Here is a 21,410-nt window from a genome sequence, read left to right on the forward strand (position 1 = left end):
GTCGAGCGGAGGTGGCGTTTGGGAGCGTAGAAGTTGAGGCGGCTGTTGAGGTAGGTCGGGCCTTGGTTGTGTAGGGCTTTGTGTGCGTGGGTGAGGAGCCGGAAGGTGATTCTTTTGTTGATCGGGAGCCAGTGCAGGTCTCTCCGGTGTCTGGAGATGTGAGTTCGTCTGGGGACGTCGAGGATGAGTCTCGCCGAGGCGTTCTGGATCCGCTGGAGTCTCTTCTGGAGCTTGGCGGTGGTACCGGCGTAGAGGGCGTTGCCGTAGTCCAGTCGACTGGTGACGAGGGCCTGGGTGACTGTTTTCCTGGTCTCGGTGGGGATCCACCGGAAGATCTTACGTAGCATGCGCAGGATGTTGAAACAGGACGAGGAGACGGCGTTGACTTGTCTGGTCATGGAGAGGGAGGAGTCCAGGATGAAGCCCAGGTTGCGTGCGTGGTCTGTCGGTTTGGGTGCGTTGCCCAGGGCAGGGGGCCACCAGGAGTCGTCCCAGGCGGAGGGTGAGGAGCCCAGGATGAAGACTTCGGTCTTGTCTGTGTTCAGTTTCAGGCGGCTGGTCGTCATCCACTCGGCCACGTTTTTCATCCCTTCGTGTAGGTTGGCTCTGGCGGTGGCGGGGTCGTTGGTCAGGGAGAGGATCAGCTGGGTGTCATCGGCGTAGGAGATGATGTTCAGGTTGTGTTGGCGTGCGATGGCCGCAAGGGGGCTCATGTAGACATTGAAGAGGGTGGGGCTGAGCGAGGAGCCCTGAGGGACGCCGCAGGTGACTTCCGTGGCTTCTGATCTGAACGGCGGCAGGCGGACTCTCTGTGTCCTTCCGGTGAGGAAGGAGATGATCCATTCCAGTGCCTTCTCCTTGATCCCGACGTTGCTGAGGCGCTGCACTAGGGTGCGGTGGCAGACAGTGTCGAATGCCGCGGAGAGGTCCAGGAGGATGAGGGCCGCTGTTTCTCCGTTGTCCAACAGGGTTCGGATGTCGTCTGTGGCAGCGATGAGGGCGGTCTCGGTGCTGTGGTTGGCCCGGAAGCCTGACTGGGAAGGGTCGAGGGAACCAGTCGTCTCGAGGAAGGCTGCCAGTTGCTTGTTGATGGTCTTCTCGATGACTTTGGCTGGAAACGGGAGGAGCGAGATGGGGCGGTAGTTCTTGAGTTCGGTGGGGTCCGCCGTTGGTTTCTTTAGTAGAGCGCTGAGTTCGGCGTGCTTCCAGCTCTCAGGGAAGGTGGCGGTGTTGAGGGAGGTGTTGATGATGTCCCGCAGGTGGGGTGCGATGACAGCGTCGGCCTTGTTGAAGATGTGGTGAGGGCAGGGGTCGGTTGGGGAACCGGAGTGGATGGAGTTCATCGTGCTGATGGTGTCTTCGAGGTTGATCGGTGTCCAGGCGTTGAGGGTGGTGGTGGGGGGCGTTGGTTTGGTCGTGGGGAGCGTTGGTTGTGTTCTGAAGCTGTTGTGTATGTCAGCGATCTTGTTGTGGAAGTAGGAGGCGAGGGAGTTGCAGAGGTCTTGCGATGGGGTGATGTCGTTGGTTCCGGCGTTGGGGTTGGAGAGCTCTCTGACGATGTTGAAGAGTTCCTTGCTGTTGTGTGCGTTGTTGTCCAACCGGTCCTTGAATGCTGTTTTCTTGGTGGCGTGGATCAGTTGATGGTGCCTTCGGGTGGCGAGCTTGAGGGTAGTCATGTTGTCCGGCGTTGGGTCTCTTCTCCATGCTTTCTCGAGGGCTCGGCAGTTCTTCTTGGAGCTCTTGAGTTCGTCGGTGAACCAAGGGGCCTTCTTGCTTCCGGGTCTGCTGGGTGGGGTCCTCAGAGGGGCGAGCTCGTCCGCGCAGGTGGAGATCCATTTCGTGAGGTTGTCGGCGGCTTGGCTGGGGTTCGGTGAGCTGGCGGGAGGGTGCTGGCTCAGGGATGTGGTGAGTTGTTCGGCTGTGATCTTGTTCCAGCTTCTTCGTGCGGCCTGTTGCTGGTGGTGGTGGACCGTGGTTCTTTTGAAGGTGAAGTGGATGCAGCTGTGGTCCGTCCAGTGGAGTCCAGTGGCGTGGCTGAAGGAGATGTCTTTGCTGGACGAGAAGATGGCGTCGAGTGTGTGTCCGGCGAGGTGGGTGGGGGTGGTCACCAGCTGCTTGAGTCCGAGGGTGGCGAGGTTGTCAAGCAGGGTGGTGGTGTTGCGGTCGTTGTTGTTCTCCAGGTGGAAGTTGATGTCCCCGAGGAGGATGTAGTCGGCCGAGGGGAGGGCGTGCGGGCTGATGAAGTCGGCGATGTCTTCGCTGAATTGAGTGCGTGGTCCCGGGGGTCGGTAGATCAGGGTGCCTCTGAGGGTGGTCTTGGGGTCGGTGTGGATCTGGAAGTGCAGGTGTTCGGCGGATGTCAGGGTGTTGTCGGCGTTGGTCGAGATACGGATGGTGTCTCTGTGGATGATGGCGATGCCTCCTCCAGTCTGGTTGTCGCGGTCTCTCCGGATGATCTTGTAGCCCTCTGGGACGGCGATGGCGATGTCGGGCGCTGAAGAGTCGTTCATCCAGGTTTCCGTGAGGAAGGCAACGTCAGGAGCTGTGGTGTCGAGGAGGTTCCAGAGTTGAACGGCGTGTCTGTGGACGGAGCGGGTGTTGAGCAGGATGCACTTGAGGTGGTTGCTGCTGGTGTTCGGCTTGGCGGGTGCTGGTGCGGGACAGGTCCGGATGCAGGTGAACTTGCAGGTGAGGCAGCTGAAGGGTCCGTGGGTGCGTCTCGGAGTGGCTCGGTAGCACCCGGGGGTTCGGCCGGTGTTGAGTGCGTTGAGGGTGGCGGCATCGTAGGTCCTGCGGGGGGGCTGGCAGGCGCGGGGGCCAGGGGGTCTGGCGCTGGGCGCGGTCCAGGCGCGGACGGGCGCAGACGGGCTTACCTTTGGCGCACCTTCGGCGCTCATTCGGTGCTCCCGCTGCGCGCGTCCGCTGCGCGGTCGCTCTGGGGGCGTCATAAGAGGGGAGCCGGGAGGGAGGGTCTGCGGGGAGGCGGGGAGCGCGGGAACCAATCGGCGGGCGGGGTCTCGTGGGCAGCGGCGGGAAACCAGGGGGCTCGGTGGCGGCGCTTGGCGGCCCTGTGGCGGCTGGGGCGGCGCTCGGCGGCCCTGTGGTGGCTCAGGCGGCAGGCGGCAGCAGGAGGTCCAGCAGGAAGGAGCAGGCGGGAGGTGTGTGAGCCTCTAGTTCGTCATAGTGTGCTCTATCATATCGCGCAAGCAGTGCTTGTGTGTTTGCAATGCGCCACATGTTTGCAGCTTGGGAGGCGGTGCGTTTACCAGACGCGTCCAGAAGTTTAGATTCTTTGTCTGGCGGTGGGGCATCTCCTGAGGATTGGGAGTTAGCCCGCTTTCTAGCTGTGGAGACAACTAGGGAATCTAGGGGAGCAGGGCCCTTGATGTAAGCAGGGTCTGTGGGTGCCGCCTTGTACTTCTTCTCTATTCTAGGGTTCAGTACTCTGGCTCTGACAGGGTCTTTGAACACCTCTGTAGCGTGCTTGGTGACACCCTTAAGCATGGGTAAAATGGAAGTAGATTTGTCTTGTATATCAAATGTATCCAGTAGGAAGTCTTCTTCTACTGGTTCACTGTGCATGTCCACCCCATGGTAGTGTGCTGCTCTCTGCACTAAATGATGAAACCCTAAGGAGTCCTCTGGAGGAGACGGCCTTGATGGGTATAGGTCGTCCTGAGGTACATTGGGTATATCAGGGTTATTGTAATCCTCCCATGGATCTGGGGTCCCTGGTGGAGTGGGATCCATTGGGGCGTCCGCCGGGTAATTGTCCGGATCCCCATCATCCGGATCTGGGGATGGGGCTGGATCGTAGTGAGGTAAAGGTGGCGGAGACCTGTGAGGTGGAGGCGGTGGAGGAGGTGGAGTGGGTAGGGGAGGCGGTGGTGGGGAGGGCACTCTGAGGGGAGAAGTAGCAGAGTCCTTCCTTTTGGGTGGAGGAGGAGGAGCCGGAGCATCAAGGCGTCTTTTCTTGGTAGTTAAAGTCAAAAGCCCAGTCTTTGGATCTTTGGACAAAGTCTTTTGTAAAGGGTCTGGTGTAAACAGAGCCAACGGTGTCGAGTCGTCTGTCGGCACCGGTGATTTCGGAACCGGGGGTTTCGATGGTCTGTGTGCGCCATGCTTTTTTGAGGTCTCCGGGTGTTTCGGCGTCGAATGATGTTTCGGCGCCGGAGCGTCGGTGCCGACAGATTTGTGTTTGTGTTTGGTCGGCGCCGAGTGTCCAGGCTTCGGCACCGGTGGTTTCGGAGTCGAGCTGGATTTTGCAGTCTTCGGTGCCGGATGCTGTTTTTCGGCACCGGGTGTCGGCTGGCTCGATCCCGAGCTGCCATGAGACTTTGGGTGCTTCGACACCGGGCCCGAAGGTGGGGTGATCGAAGTTTTGGTTTTGGTTTTGCCCAGGCCGGCAGGCGAGGGAGTAACCTGAGTCTCTTTGGTTTTCGGCGCGGGGGTGGGAGGGGGCATAGTACTCACGGCCCGCTGCGCTGGTGTAACGTCCTCCACGTCGGAGTCGTCGGCCTCGGAAGCGCTGACGACGTCTTCCTCCTGCTCGGTGTGTGTTTGCCCCGAAGCTTCGGCGTCGTCTCCGAAGATGTCCGGTGGAGCTGCCGAGGATGAGTGCGCCATGGTGCGTCGAGCTCTTCGATCTCGGATGGTCTTCTTCGATCGAAAAGACTTGCAGGCGGGGCAGTCTCTAGCCTCGTGTTCCGGAGAGAGGCAAAGGTTACACACCTGATGGAGGTCGGTGTGGGGAAATTTAGACCCACATTTTGGGCACTTTTTGAACGGAGTCCTTTCCATCGGCCGGGACCGGAGTCGCGGAGGGCCCGAAGGCCGGTGTCGATGTACGGGATGGAGAAAAGTGCCGCTTCGAGAGATGAAGATGATGAAGGAACTCGAAGAATCGAGGATTTTCTGTCGAGGCTGGAACCGTAGAAGTTCGAAGCCGGAGCACGAAGTATCACATCCGAGCCCGATGGCGGAAAAAAACAATCTGAGGATGGAGCCGAAGCCCATGCGCAGTACGGACCGAAGGAGGAGTCACCAAACTCGTGACTTCCAAAGACTGTCCAAGAAGAAAAACAAACTGCAAACATCCGGGCCCAACACCAGATGGCGACCTATGCTAAGTGTACAATCTGCAGCTCATATGCCTCGAACACGTAATTACTTACCTGTTTTGGATAAAGGTCCCTGTACTGAGTCTGTAACGAGTACGAAAAACATACTATACCTGCAATTTGAATTTTCTGCCATAGGGAATAATTGACTGTTTACTTTGAAATATTTTCCAAGTGTCAACTTTTAAAATGGCAAAATATTGTCTAAAAATCATAACAGTAACTAAGTCGACTTTCATCACTTTTTTCGAAGTCCTGTCCCAGGACTGAATCTAGGATCCAGTCCTGGAATCCCAAAAGTAATCCTAAAAGTAATCTATTACAAATAACTTGAAACTTCCATTGAACCCAGTGCATGATAGTGTCTAAAATTGTGTTGCCTATTGCAACCACTTGTAACTTTCTACTTTCTACAAAAGTCAATTGCATATTACAAAAGTATTTATATAAAGCATCTCATTCTGAGAAAGTATATTTTAATACCTATTGTTGGTTCTAAAATAAAACACGCATATATTTTTTATATATAAACCATTGGCCTAGAGTTCAGTTATTGAGTGTGTAAGACCATTTGCTGACTGAGTGTGTACAACAAATGCTTTACACTGTCCTCTGATACTGCCTTACTGCTCGATCAAGCTACCACTTTAGAGAGTAAGGTCATATCTAACTTTAGCCTCTGCTAAACCTCTGGGGACTGTGGACATTTGCGGTTCTGATTGGTTGCAAACCGGTCCAGGTTGGGACGACCCCACTCCTGAAAGACCCGATTCAATGTTGGCTGATGTAACTCCCACTCATGATTGGAAACTGTTGATCTGCTGAGGGAATCCGCTAGGACGTTGGAGACTCCTGGAACATGGATCGCTGATAGGCTGATTCTGTGCCGTATCGCCCAGTCCCAGATTTCTTGGGCTTGAAGAGAGAGAAGGGGAGACCTTGTTCCTCCTGGTTTGTTCAAGTAGTGCATACTTGTAGTGTTGTCTGTCCGATTTAGTACTGAAGATCCCAGGATGATGGTTCGAAAGGATTTTAGGGCTAAAAAGATGGCTCTTAACTCTAGAAGATTGATATGCCACGTTTTTTGCTGGACGTTCCACATGTCGTTGACCGTCATACCTTGAAGATGTGCTCCCCATCCCTCGAGGGTTGCATCTGTGGTGATGGTGAAATTTGGGGCTTCTACCAGGAATGCACACCCTTTTTCCACGTTCTTTATTAGAGTCCACCAGAGTAAGGCTTCTCGCATCCGAGGAGTGATGCGAATGATGTAGTCGAACGACCTCGAAATCTGTAACCATTGGTGGTTGAGCTCCTCTTGCAGGGGCCTCATTCTGAGACGGCAGTTGGGTATCAAAGGGATGCAGGAAGAGATCATCATTAGAAAAGACTTGAACAGCCGGACTGAAACACACCTTTTTGATCGTAAAAGGTGGGCTAGCTTGCAGATTTTGTGTTGTCTTTCGTTTGAGGCAAATGCTTGGGTAAGCTGAGTGTCTAACGTGGCTCCCAAGAAGGTCTTTCTTTGTGATGAAACAAGATGAGACTTGTCGAGGTTGATGGAGAGACCTAGAGATTGGAAAAGTTACAGACATCTTTGAATGTGTGCGTTTGCGGTTGGAAAAGAATTTGCCTTGATAAAGCAGTCATCCAGGTATGGAAAGATTTGAATCCCTTCCAGACGAAGGTGTGCGGCCACTGGTGCCAGAACCTTGGTAAATACACGGGGTGCTGAAAGTAGTCCGAAAAAAAGGACTTTGAACTGAAAGTCCCTGCCAGCCACTCTGAACCGCAATAATTTTCTGTTTCTGGGTAGAATTGGCACATGGAAGTAAGAGTCTTGGAGGTTGAGGGTGGCCATGTAAGCCCCCGTCGAGAGGAGCTGAAGGATTTCTTGAAGTGTCAACATTTGGAAGGATAATTGTTTCAGGTATTTGTTGAGGTAGCAAAGATCGAGGATGGGGCGCCATTCTACCGACTTTTTCATTATCAGGAAAAATCTAGAATAAAATCCTGTTGCTCTATGTAAATGAGGGACCCTTTCGATTGTTCCCTTCCGAATCATCAAATTTTTTTGGGAAAAAAGCTCCTTGAGATGAGCAGTAGGTGGGCCCTTGGGAGGAGAATTTGGAGGAATCTTTATGAATTCTAGAACATGGCCTCTGGCCACGATGTCCAGGACCCACTTGTCTGATGTGATAGCGGACCAGTTCGAGTAATATTGGGAGATTCTTCCTCCAACTCTTAAAGGGGTGGGCGGTAGAAGTGGTTGCAGGTGACGGTTTTCATTGCTTTTTGGCTGAATCCCATCCACGGTAGGAGGGCCTTCTTTTGTTTTGCGAATAGGAGGTATTTCGCTGTTCGTATGACTGTTGTCTTTGGGACTGATTTCTCTGATTGCTTTGAAAGGACTGGTACGACCTTTGTCCATGGTAGCCTCCTCTATTTGAAAAGGATCCGCATCCCTTAGCACCCTGAAAGGGCAACTTGCGAAATTGAAGAGTACCGAGAGATCTTGCTGTCTCTGTATCTTTTTTAATGGCCTGAAGGGCCTCTTCGACATGCTGGCCAAATAGTGATTCTCCATCAAATGGCATGTCAATAATCTTTGCCTGAACCTCCTGGCGAAAAGATGTCGACTTTAGCCAGCCTTGCCTTCGCAGAACTGCAGCACCAGCTAGCTGCCGAAATCCTGTGGATGCAACATCCACGTCTGAATCTATTTTCTCAGCAGAGATACGCTCCCCTTCTTGCAAGATCTTTAAGGCATCAGACTTTGATGGTTCTGGCAACATGTTGATGTAGGGAAAGATGTCCGACCACATCGGTCTATCGTACCGCCCTAATATGGCCAGTGAATTAGCAGCACGGATGGTCGTCGCTGCCATGGTGGAAACCTTCTTCCCAATAGCATTCAGTCGTCTACCGTCCCTGTCTGGAGGAGCTGTAATTAGAGAGGAGGGGTTTCTAGCTCGTCTTTGTGCCGCTTGGGCAATAACAGAGTCAGCTTTCGGGTGGCCTATGAGGCAAGCAGGTGAGTTATCTGGTGCCTTATACTTCTTGTCTAGCCGAGGCAAGACCGCAGGAATAGAAGCAGGCACTGTCATAACCTTCAGTCCTTCGTTCCAGATGAAATCAATAATGGGAATGGTCCGTACCGGTTTCCTTGGCTGATCCTTAACATCGCAGAGGAAGCACTCATCCTTTGTCTCCATTGGTAGAAGGAACCTTTGTGTTGCTGTGAGAAAGTGGCTCTGTATATACTGTTCCCAAATAGGTACAGGGTGTACAGAGTCCACAGTCCCCAGAGGCATGGCAGAGGCTAAAGTTAGATATAACCTTACTCTCTAAAGTGGTAGCTTGGTCGAGCAGTAAGGCAGTATCAGAGGACAGTGTAAAGCATTTGTTGCACACACTCAGCAAGCAAATTGGCTCACACACTCAATAACTGAACTCTAGGCCAATGGTTTATATATAAAAAATATATGCTTGTTTTATTTTAGAACCAACAATTGGAATTAAAATATACTTTCTCAGAATGAGATGCTTTATATAAATACTTTTGCAATATGCAATTGACTTTTGTAGAAAGTTACAAGTGGTTGCAATAGGCAACACTATTTTAAACACAATAATGCATTGAGTTCAATGGAAGTTTCATGTTATTTGCCACAGATTACTTTTAAGATTTCTTTTGGAATTCCAGGACTGGATCCTAGATTCAGTCCTGGGTCAGTACTTGGAATCAAGTGATAAAAGTCGCCTTAATTACTGTGATGATTTTTAGACAATATTTTGCTATTTTAAAAGTTTACACTTAGAAAATATTTCAAAGATAACAGTCAATGATTCCCTATGGCAGAAAATTCAAGTTGCAGGTATAGTATGTTCTCGTTACTTTTGTAATCCAGTACTGGGTGCCTAGACTCAGTACTGGGACCTTTATCCAAAACAGGTAAGCAATTACGTTTTCAGATATCATACGATTTTTAAAGAATATTTAAAGATTGCAGAAATTGACACTTAGAAGAAATTTCACAGAAAAACAGTCAATGATTTCCTATGGTAGAAAATTGGGTTACTATTAGGTACAGTTGGAAGTAGTTTTCAGAGTCAGTGGTGGGCACCAAGATCCAGCACTGGGAGCTCACCTAAGAGCAGGTGAGTATTTTCGTTTTCGTTACTCGGCTGATTTTTGGTGAATATTTTAGGTTTTGGAAAGTCCACACAGAAGAAATTTCAGGAAAAGCCAGTCAATGTTACCCTATGGAGAAAATTCGGTTATCGGTTTAAAGGAAAGTGCTCGACTGGCAGAGTTAAAGTTCTGGGCATAGACTCAGGGGTCTCCCAGGGTGAGGTAGGTACAGTTAGTTCACCCCCAGCGGCACAAGGGCGACCGGGTGCAGAGAGAGTTAGGCCCAATGTTATCCTATGAGAGGTAGGGGGGCCTTGGTTGGTGGCTGCTGACCAGCAGGCCACGCGGCAGTGGGAGCTGGGCTCCTGGTCACTTACTCAGGGCAAGTGGGGAAGTAGATAGGTGTAGAGGTTGCACTGCCAGGGCCACTCGGGCGGCTGGGTGCAGGGTGCTTTTGAGCCTTCGGGCGCTCAATTGATTTCAATGGGAAATATCCGGTTTAGAAAAAGACTGCAAGCTCGGGGACGAAGATTCTTCAGGTGCCACCACCACTTCGAGAGGTAAGTTGGGTAGTTGGAGGATAGGTAGGTACCCCGGGATTGGGCACAGGGGGCCCCGGGGCGCCGGGGTGCCTTTTGGTGTTGGGAAATCTTACCCTCTGTTGATCGCGGTTGGGGGGGCACCTGGTTCTGAGGCTGCAGGCTTCTTCAGGAGTGTCGAGGGAGGTTCTTGGGTGCCGTACTCAGGGTCACAGTCGCCGTGGGGTCGTCCTCGTGGTCTTTGTTCACTCCGGCACAGGCCAGGCTTGGCTGGTGCAGAGTGTGCTGGGTTTGCGGTTCCGGGCTGCTGCCAGGGATTAGAAGTAGGTTTTGAGTAGAGCCTCTACTCATGGGAGTCCCAGGGGTTTAGAGGCAAAAGGTAGCCAGGTCCTCCGGGGTTTCTGAGGTTGCTGGCCACAAGAGATGCCGGGTTGGAGCAGGAGCAGGTTCGAGGGTCGACAGGCCGGTAGGGCTGGGGCCAAAGCAGTTGGTGTCTTCCTCTTCTTAGCAGCTGCAGGACAGGTCTTCTTTCTTCCAGCTCTTCTTCGGATTTTGGAATCTGGGGAAGTAAGGTTCAGGGTGCCCATAAATACTAGATTTAGGGGTGTTACAGGTAGGTGAAGGGCAGGGACCAATGGGTCCCTGTCCTGGGTACACCCCCTATCCTGCCTCTCTCCTCTGGGAGGGGGGCAGTAGCCTCGTCCTGATTGGGCAGGGCTTCCTATCTTCAAGATGGCGAGAACCCGGAGATGTGCTTCACCTCGCCTCCCCCACCTGAGTGGTGGGGTTGGCAGGCTGGCACATTCCCTGTCCTTATTTGGGGTTTCCGGCCAGGCTTCCCGCCAGAGTGGGGGGTTGCAGTGGCCTGGGGAAGCTCCCAGAGGCGGCATGCCTTTGAAGCTTCCCCCTGGCTATCCTGGGGGAGGAGATTTAGCACCTCGCCCAAGATGTGCATTGTTGCAGACCCAGGAGAGCAGGGGCTCTCCTACCCAGGGGTCTAGCAACATGTCTGCTGTGTGGCAGCCTAGGCAGCCTCAGAACAGACGTGGATTGTAGGTTAGGTTTCAGGGGGCATCTCTAAGATGCCCTCTGGGGTGCTTGGTACATTAAATCCCACACTGGCATCAGTGTGGGTTTAATGTGCTGAGAAGTTTGATACCAAACATCTCAGTCTTTAGTGTTGCCATTATGGTGCTGTGGAGTTCGTGTTTGACGAGCTCCCAGCACCATATACTCTTAAATGGCAGCACTGCACTTACAGTGCTCAGGAATGGACCTTGGCACTGTAGGGGCACAGGGCTCCTGCTCCTGTGCCCACACCATTGGCATAGGGCACCCAGCTAGAGGGGTGGCTGATGTATGCCATGGCAGTGTAGGTGGTGGGCATGGCACACAGGGATGTGTGCCATGTCGACTCTTTGTTTCGTCTTGTACCCAGACACTCAGCCTGCAAGGGCAGTGTGTGTGTGTGTAAGGGTACAGGGCCTCTAAGGGTGGCACAAATGAGTGCTGCAGCCCTCAGAGGCCTTCCCTGGTCACAAGGCCCTGGGTACCTAGGGTACCATTTACCAAGGGCTGACATGTGGCCAGGGTTTGCCAATTTGGGTTTTGTGTTTTAGGGAAGGAACATATGCCCTGGGCACCTGATTGGCAGGAGTCCAGGGCACACTCAGTCAAAGTACATTCAGCATTTCAGCAAAAAGTGGGGGCATACCATGCAAGAAAGATGGCACTTTCTCACACCAGGTGATCATCTGGGGGGGATGGTTTTGAGGGATATGGCTGGGGGGCTGGTAGATCTGCTGCAATAGGGAATGCCCAATCATCAAGTGGTGAGGTATCTGGATCCGTGAACGGGTCATTAGGATCACCCCCACCCCCTAGGTCATCATCATCATCCGGAGGTGGTGTATGTGGTGGAGAAGTTAAAGGTAAGGGTGGTGTAGGCAGAGGAGGTGGGTTAGAAGGCAGTATAGGAGAAGAAGGGGGCATAGGTCCTTCTTGTGTACAGGAACTGGAGCAGATTGTGTGCCCAGTTTTCGTTTCTTACATGGCACATGACATGTCCAGTTTTTGGGTTGCTATAAATATTTTTCTACCTTGGATCGATGGGATCTGGGTAAAAAAGTTCTTGTTCCTCGGTAACAGTTTTCATTGCCGATTTTTTCGGTTCCGAGCGAGGTTGTGGTTGATCCGTATAGGTTTTGGCTTTAGGAGGTGTATCAGAGTCCTTAGCCGGTGCCGAGGATGTTAGTTTCGGAGCCGAAGCTGGATCTTTAGGCTTGGGAACCTTCAACGCAGGCTTATCTATGGGCCTTGCCGTTTTCGGGGCCGATTTGGAGGTGGAAGGCGTCGGAGCCGATTTCGGCGCCGAGTGTTCTTTTGGCTTCGGTGCCGAAGGTGTCGGTGGGATAATGACATGCGGTTTGCTCGGTCCCGAGCTACCGGAAGGCTTGTCTTTTTTCTTCAGAGCCGAGCACTGAGAAGGGGCTTCTGAAGGATGTTTCGGTCTCGACTGGGGTCAACAGGCGTAGTCTTGACCACTGCCTTTGGTTTTGGAGGGGTTGGGTCAGGGGCAGTAGTACTCGCACGTTGCCCAGGAGTGATGAGGTAGTCTGAGTTTTCTGCCTCGGAGATGATTTCGAACTCCTCGGAATCTTCTTCTGGGACATCGGGGCCTTCATCAAAGATGTCCTCTGGTTCCGGAGCTGGTCTCTGTGCCATGATGTGTCTTCTAGCCCTTCGATCTCGAAAGGTCTTTTTGGATCGAAAGGATGCACAGGCTGGACAGCTGGACTCGTCGTGTTCAGGTGATATGCAGAGGTTGCAGACCTTGTGATGGTCACTGTGTGGAAATTTTGCTCCACACTGGGGGCATTTTCTGAAAGGCGTCCTTTCCATGAGAAGTAGGCTTACGGCGTGGATAGGCCCAGGGGCCCGCGTCGACGTCCTAAATCGAGCCGATGAAATCGATATCGAAGATGAAGGTGATTCGATGATTTTTCTGTCATTTTTGCGCTTCGAGAAGCTTGGAATTGAGAGTTCCAACTGGTGCGGAAAAGTTTCATCCGAACCCAATGGCGGAAAAAAACAATCTAACGATGGAGATGATGCCCATGCGCACTATCGTCCAAGGGAGGAGTCACCTATCTCGTGACCACAAAGACTTCTTCCAAGACAACAACAACGTGCAAGCATCCGAGCCCAACACTAGATGCCGATCTACTATGCTAGGGTGTGATCTGCAGCTCATATGCCTCGAACAGTAGTGATTTACGGTTTCTTCTAAAGTACAAGTTACTTACCTTCGGTAATGATGTATCTGGTAGAGACGATTCTAGCCGCAGATTCCTTAACGTAGAATTATCCCCAGGCGTGAGACTGCCCCAGCATCTCTGCGCGCCGGGGGGCTGTACCACGCGACTCCGCCCAGACGTCGCTTGTGGGCGTGACGTCAGCGAGGTCACATAAGCCCCACCCCGGAGCGCCGACATCAGTTTTCTTCGGAGAACTTTTCCGCGCCACAACACGAAGTCATCACAAACAAAACTTTGGAGAGTATGGGAACAGTGTGCGAAAAACAAATGAAACAGAAAAGAGAGAAACGAAAGGTGAGGAACAGCACCAGTTGGAAAAGTATCAAGCACTAAGGCACAAAAGACCATAGCAGTGAAAGCCATAGCAGCGAAAGAGCAGAGCACCGCTCTGAGGAACACCGTTGCAAGCTAAGGCGACATCCTCCCAGGAGGTAGAAGCAAGTGAAAAAGGGCACAGCAGAAGAGAGAAAGAGAGAGAAAGAAAAAGAGAGAGACTGCAACCACCATCCACAACAGTGAAGGGCAACAAGCCCGGAACAAAGGAGGAACAGCAATTCACCCCAGACGACACCACCAAGGAGGGCCGTATCCCCTGAAAGGAGCTAAAAGGCTGAGGTACAGGCAAAAAAAAACCTCAGAGGACAGCAAAGGAAGCAGAAACCCCAAGCATGTAAAACGTAGAAGAGTAAAAGCAGGCCCCTACACCAGAAAAAAGGCAGGGTGGAGGGATGCAGACGCATACATGAACCAACCAATCATGTATCATAAGGGAAGGGGTGGAACAATCAAGCAGAACCAAGTAGCCTGTCCGAGCAGAAGCGAAGCGGACACCCACAGGAGACCAGCCACCTGGAGGGAGGAGAGTCCAGAAAACCACAGGAAAGGTCCTCGCAGAACGGGGAGGAAGGGCGGGCCGTGAAGGAATCTGCGGCTAGAATCGTCTCTACCAGATACATCGTTACCGAAGGTAAGTAACTTGTACATCTGATAGAGACTACTAGCCACAGATTCCTTAACGTAGAATAGATACCCAAGCCATACCCAAAGGGGAGGAGGGCCTGCGAGAGAACCTCCCAAGCAGGAAGAAACACAGGGCCCCAGCAAGGCGAAGGGAAGACCAGGAGACCCCATGCCCATTCAAGGTACAACGGCCACAAACCCTTGTAGGGACAGCCGCATAGGAGCACCCAGGATGATAGAACAACCCCAACTCCAAGGAGAGGAGGTAGAACCGGAGGCAGAGCCTGATGTAGGAAAACACAGAGCGACAGAGGACAGCCGAACAGGCATCAGCCGCAAGGAAGCAGGCAAGGCAGCAACGGCTCCACAGCAAAGGAACGCAGGCATAAGAAGAAAGGCAAAGGTGCGCAAAGCCCCAGCAGAACAAGAGGCAGGGGCACAAGGGAGCACAACAAGAGCCACGGAGGTGGACCAGCACAAGCAGGCGTGCACAGCCAGCAGCGGACAGCACCATGGAGCAGCGCACCCAGAACAAGTCAGGCGCAGGCCGAGGGCAGACGCCAGGAAAATGCAGAACGAGCCCCAAAGGAGGAGCGTTCAATAGACACACACCGACCCACGAAGAGAAATGGGCCCAGTCATAAGAGCAAAAGGGGGAGACACGGAGGACGGACCAAGCCGTCAACCAGAGCACAGAAAAGCCAGGAGAAACCCAGACCCCCTGGAACACCAGACAGAGGACCAGGCCCAAATGCCGGACAGAAAGGTCGAAACACCGCATCACAACACCGCAGACAGCATGCCAAACTGTCAAGCGATGGAGGGAACACTGAGAACCACAGAAGCCGAAGCAGCGCAAGCTGCGCCCTGACAAGATATAAAAGACCGCACAAGCATCAGACAATGATGCCAAGAAAGGGAGGGAACCCGAAAAAGGGGCGACCATACTGTTCCAGCGCAGGACAGAGCTATGCAATAGCTACAAGTACCCCAGATAGGGTATGACACGTCCCACTAAACCATGGGAACACCTCTTAGGGGAAAAACACCCCGCAGCAGAGTACCAGAACATAAAGGCAGGGTATGATACGTCCCAAGAAAACATGGGAACACCTCCTAGGGAAAAAATCCTGCAGCAGAGGACAGAACAAAAAGGACCTGCAGATAGAACCACAGCCGGCTTGACAATCAGCCAATCAAAAAACACATCGAAGGCCCAACCTGAGGACACATATGGGTGGACCACAACCAAAGAACCACAAAATCCAAAGGGGCTGTACCAGCAGCCAACAGCAAAAAAAAGGTCAATTTAAGGACCCGAAGCCAAGTTACGGAGGGGGAGGAGGAGGACAGAGCCCCGCAAGGAGCCACTGAAGGGCAGCATCCGCATGGGTGTTAAACAAAAGCACCCCATCAAAAGGACAGGTCAACGAGACGCTCCCTCACATTCTCAGGAAAAACGCTATCCCTTTGCCAAGCATGGCGACGGAGAGTTACTAAACTTGCCATGGTGCAGCCGAGAGCATCAGAAACATCCAGGGCCGAACGAAGAATAAACGCGGCCAGCTCCCGGCCATCCATCACATGGCGTCGCAGATCAGCATGAACACCTTCCGGAGAGGCAGAAGACAGAAGGGACTCCACGGAATCCCACAAGCTGGAAGTAGCCCTGGCCAACACACAAAGCGTGTTGAGCGCTCCCAAAGCAGCACTAGAAGAAGCGAAGAGGTTCCGCCCCCAGGAATCTAACCATCGGGCCTCCCGTGACGGAGGAAACACCACCAAAGGTAAGGAAGGAAAAGCAGTCTGCAGAAGAATGCCCTGAGTAGAAGGGTGGAAAGAAAGGCAGACTGGGTCGTGCGGAGCAGGACGGTGGCAGTGGAAGCTTCGAATGGAAAAAGCAGCTCCCGTCCACCAGAGCCCTGATGGAGAACCTCCAGCAAATGGTCCGTAGGAAATGGGGTGGCAGGGTCGCCCATGTGCAAAATGCCAGCGGCCGTGGAAATGGACCGGGCAAAGGCTGCACACGCCTCCGTAGGGCGTCGTGGGGGAGAGAGCAATTCCTCCGTGGCCATCCCCGAATCCAGCTGGAGGAAGAAATGGCCAGCCCTGGAATGGTGGAAGATTGACGGATGTGTGGGGGACCTGAGGTGCCTCTGGGGAAGGCTGTGGCCGCGGGGACGGCGAGGAGCCCTCCCTGGAAGACACTGGGGAAAAGGCCACGACGCAGCGGCCTGTCTCCGGGGAAGAAGAGAAAAAAAGTTGACGAACCTCCAGGAGAGGAGGGGGCCTCCAGAAAAAAAATTTACATGGAGTCCGCCACAGGCTCCGACGTGAGGTCGACTGGTGCCGGAGGGGACGCCAGGACGACCTCGTCCACCACTTGCACCCTAGAAGAATGGAACGGGGCCGGCTCTGGGTCGGCAATAGAACGGCACCAACTCGACCTCCGACGAAGCACCCGCCTGCTTGGAGAGACGAGAGGGACCAGGGCCGACAGCCGTCGGTGCCTGAACAGCGTCAGCTCAGCTTCTGGCAAGGCCGCCGCCTGCCCAGAAGAGCAAGGAGGACTCGGGGGGGGGGGGGTGAGCCGCAAGTCCCGGCGACCTCCCGCGACACCACAGGGCACCCCTCGGGGGTTTGCAGCGAGGCAGAGGCACCGTGGGCCGAAGCGGGGAACCCTATAGGGCCACACCCCAACACCACACCTCCAGAGCCTGAAGGCGAACCTGCCGGAGCCGCCGACGACGCCATGGAGGAGGGGCCACGGAAGCCTGCAGAGCCGCAGCATAGGCCGCCATTTGGGCCCTAGTCATCCCAGCACCAGGAAACGGCGGGTAGGTTGGCGACGAATGTGGCCAGGTGCCCAGGGCCTATGTTCCTTCCCTAAACAAAAACCTAAAACCCAAATTGGCAAACCCTGGCCACATGTCAGCCCCTGGTAAATGGTACCCTAGGTACCCAGGGCCTTGTGACCAGGGAAGGGCTCTAAGGGCTGCAGCACTCATTGTGCCACCCTTAGAGGCCCTGTACCCTAACACAAACACACTGCCCTTGCAGGCTGAGTGTCTGGGCACAGGACAAAACAAAGAGTCGACATGGCACACATCCCTGTGGGCCATGCCCACCACCTACACTGCCCTGGCATACATCAGCCACCCCTCTAGCTGGGTGCCCTATGCCAGTGGTGTGGGCACAGGGGCATGAGCCCTGTGCCACTACACTACCCAGGTCCATTCCTGGGCACTGTAACTGCAGTGCTGCCATTTAAGAGTACATGGTGCTGAGAGCTCGTCAAACACGAACTCCACAGCACCATGATGGCAACACTGAAGACTGAGAAGTTTGGTATCAAACTTCTCAGCACATTAAACCCTCATTGATGCCAGTGTGGGATTTAATGTACAACGCACCACAGAGGGCATCTTAGAGATGCCCCCTGAAACCTAACCTACAATCCATGTCTAGTCTGGGAGGCTGCCTATGTTGCTGGACCCCTGGGTAGGAGAGCCCCCGCTCTCCTGGGCCTGCAACAATGCACATCCTGGGCGAGGTGCTAGGTCTCCTCCCCCAGGATGGACAGGGGGATGCTTCAAAGGCATGCCGCCTCTGTGAGCTTCCCCAGGCCACTTGCTGTACCCAGCAAACTGGCCCCCACCAGTTCTAAAACCCCACTCTGGCGGGAAGACTGGCCGGAAACCCCAAATAAGGTCAGGGGATGTGCCAGCCTGCCAACCCCACCCCTCAGGTGGGGGAGGCAAGGTGAAGCACATCTCCGAGCACTCGCCATCTTGAAGATGGGAGGCCCTGCCCAATCAGGAGTAGGCTACTGCCCCCCTCCCACAGGAGAGTGGCAGGATAGGGGGTGTACCCACCCCAGGACAGGGACCCATTGGTCCCTGCCCTTTACCTACCTGAAACGCCCCTAAATCTAGTATTTAGGGGCACCCTAAACCTTCCTTCCTCAGATTCCAGATTCCGAAAAACAGAGAAGAGCAAGAAGAAAGAAGACCTGCCGTGCAGCTGCTAAGAAGAGGAAGACACCAACTGCTTTGGCCCCAGCCCTACCAGCCTGTCGACCCTCAAACCTGCTCCTGCTACATCCTGGCACCTCTTGTGGCCAGCAACCTCATAAACCCCGGAGGACCTGGCTACCTTTTGACTCTGAGCACCTGGGACTCCCATGAGCAGTGGCTCTGCTCAAAACCAGCTTCTAACCCCTGGCATCAGCCTGGAACCGCGAACCCTGCACACTCTGCACCCGCCAAGCCTGGCCTGGAGCTTTCCTATTGAAATCCATTGAGCGCCGGAAGGCTCAAAAGCATCCTGCACCCAGCCGCCCGAGTGGCCCTGGCAGTGTAACCTCTACACCCATCTACTTCCCCATTTGCCCTGAGCAAGTGACCGGGAGCCCAGCTCCCACAGCTGCGTGGCTTGCTAGTCAGCAGCCACCCACCAAGGGCCCCCCTGCCTCCCATAGGATAACATTGGGACTAACTCACTCTGCACCTGGCTGCTCCTGTGCCGCTGAGGGTGTAACAACTGTACTTACCTGACCCTGGGAGACCCCTGTGTCTGTGCCCAGAACCTTAACTCTGCTAGTCGAGTACTTACCTAAAAGCCGATAACCCAATTTTCCTCCATAGGGTAACATTGACTGTTTTTTTCTGAAATTTCTTCGAAGAGTGGAGTTTCTAAAACTTAAAATATTCACCTAAAATCAACCGAGTAACGAAAACGAGAATACTCATCTGCTATTAGTAGAGCTCCCAGTGCTGGATCTTGGTGCCCAGCACCGACCCTGAAAAGTACTCACAACCGTACTTACCATTAACCCAATTTTCTTCCATAGGAAATCATTGACTGTTTTTCTGTGAAATTTCTTCCAAGTCTCGATTTTTGCAAACTACAAATATTCTTTAAAAATCATACCAACTCTGAAAACGTAATTGCTTACCTGTTTTAGATTAAGGTCCCAGTACTGAGCCTAGGAGCCCAGTACTGGATTACAAAAGTAACGAGAACATACCATACCTGTAACTTGAATTTTCTCCCATAGGGGAATCATTGACTGTTTTTCTATGAAATTTCTTCTTGGTGTCAACTTTTAAAATAGCAAAATAATGCCTAAAATCAAAACAGTAATTAAGTTGACTTTCCTCACTTGTTTCCAAGAACTGTCCCAGGACTGAATCTAGGATCCAGTCCTGGAGTTAGAAAAGTAATCTATTGTAAATAACTTAAAACTTCCATTGAGCTCAATGTACTATTGTGTTTGAAATTGTGTTGCCTATTGCAACAACCTGTAACAACTAGCTACAGAAGTCAATTGCATATTGCAGAAGTATTTAACTAAAGCATCAGAAAGTATATTTTAATACCTAGTGTTGGTTGTAAAATAAAACAGACATATATTTTTTATATAAACCATTGGCCTAGAGTTCAGTTATTGAGTGTGTGAGACCATTTGCTGACTGAGTGTGTACAACAAATGCTTTACACTGTCCTCTGATACTGCCTTACTGCTCGACCAAGCTACCACTTTAGAGAGTAAGGTTATATCTAACTTTAGCCTCTGCCAAACCTCTGGGGACTGTGGCATCTGTACACACTGTACCTATTTGGGAACAGTATATACAGAGCCACTTTCTCACAGATGTCCTCCATTATTTTTTGTATAGAGATAATAAGACAAGAACATAGCTGTCTGGGCAGGACCATTCAGTGATGAGTCACAGGGTGGAGACTGTATCCCTAAACAGACACTCCTTGCATCATGTAGCCCTACTGGGAGGATTTTGGAAAAGGTCAAATGTTCATGAAAAATGAGTTCCAGAAACCCAAAACATGGTTTGGCTGTTTTTTAAGGATCACTTCGTACAGTACTATGGAATCTACCCAACTGAGTGCTTTTGCAGCATTGGAAGACACTGGACATGAAGCAAGAAGAGCTTGTACAACATGGTCATGTGTGCAATGAAAATGGAAGAGAAATACATTAGGAGTAAATAGGTTGCAGGAAATGAACTGCAGCACACACATGAGCATGGGAAACTGTGAAGGTAACAGGGAGAGAGGAGCTGAATGGACAGCTCAGCTTATAATTAAAATATAGGAAGAACCAAGATTAAAACAACAAAAGAAGAACATAGAAATCTTATGGCATTTGGAGTGGTGGTGAAGCATTAACATAAGCTGCCAGAGCAAGGCAGGTAGACATGCCGTAGACCAAACCGCTCCATGGAGGGTGCATCTCAAAAGCTCACATGGCTTCAATATGAAGGGAGGACGTGCTTCTCTTCTATCGATTTACTAGGCTATCCTGTCAACATCTACTGCTCATAAAGTGATGGCAAATGGAAGAAAACTAGAGCCAGCCAGTTAAGCCAAATCACCATTCTGCTCCAAATCTATGTCATCTGGGATATATATCGCCCTGCAGAATGCTTATCATAAGAGAGCCAGTACCGTTATCAATGTTTTCCTTGACATCATTTATTAAGCCCAGCTTCAACACTTGCAAAGTACTACACTTTCTCAAACTTCCTAGCTCCTTACCAAATACACATTGGAGTGCCAAGGTAAAGTCTAACGCAGCAACATTGCTGTACAGCTCCGTTAAGCAGAACTTATATGCTAGGAGTCAAACCGCTATTGCCATTCCTATATGGTTTGAAGACAAGAGGGATGGGCATGCTTGATTCAAGCTGGAGGTAATAAGGTCACAAGCGAAATACTAGTGCATACCTCAAACTGCAAATGCTTGATATGCTTAAATGAATGTCGCAACTGCTGCCCATAAGAACAGAACTTTTATTTTAGCCACCTCAAAAAGGCGATGAGTTGCAATTTAAATCTCATCTAGTCATCTTCAAGATGTGCACAAATGTGAAGCAGGATTATTCTTACACTTTCTTTATAGGGCAGAATATCCACTTGGAGCTCCACAAAATAAATTAATTAAATAACGTTTTTACATCTAGTTAGAATTTGGTCATAGCTCAAGCTTGAACGAAAATCGAAAGATATATTTTAACAAAGAAGCAGTAGAGGGCCAAGCATAAAATGGGCTCCTCCAGCAGTCAAAATGGAATGACCAAACAAGCAAAAAAGAGGTGACCCTAACAAGCAACAGCTGAGCTCACTAGGGCAAATCCAGTTACAAAGGTGTACTACATTGGATGAGGCACACCCCAAAACTTGCAGCAAAAGCAGCAGCTCTAACAAAAGACTGAATTAAGATAAGGGTCCTAAGAGAATGAGAAAGAAAACAAAGGCAGGCAAGAGATGGGGTATAAAACAGAGGAAGCATAAAAACAAACAAAATGCAGCAATGTTT

The 21,410-nt window shown here is 51.9% G+C and overlaps 1 protein-coding gene across 5 annotated transcripts in view; it reads right to left on the reverse strand.

Annotated features, from left to right (window-relative positions):
- SMARCA4 (SWI/SNF related BAF chromatin remodeling complex subunit ATPase 4) overlaps window positions 1-21,410 on the reverse strand; it is a 533,682-nt gene that overhangs the window by 250,160 nt on the left and 262,112 nt on the right. The gene's annotated exons all lie outside the window — the stretch shown is intronic.

This window comes from Triturus cristatus, chromosome 4_2, assembly GCF_964204655.1.
Source record: "Triturus cristatus chromosome 4_2, aTriCri1.1, whole genome shotgun sequence".
NCBI classification, from domain to species: domain Eukaryota; kingdom Metazoa; phylum Chordata; class Amphibia; order Caudata; family Salamandridae; genus Triturus; species Triturus cristatus.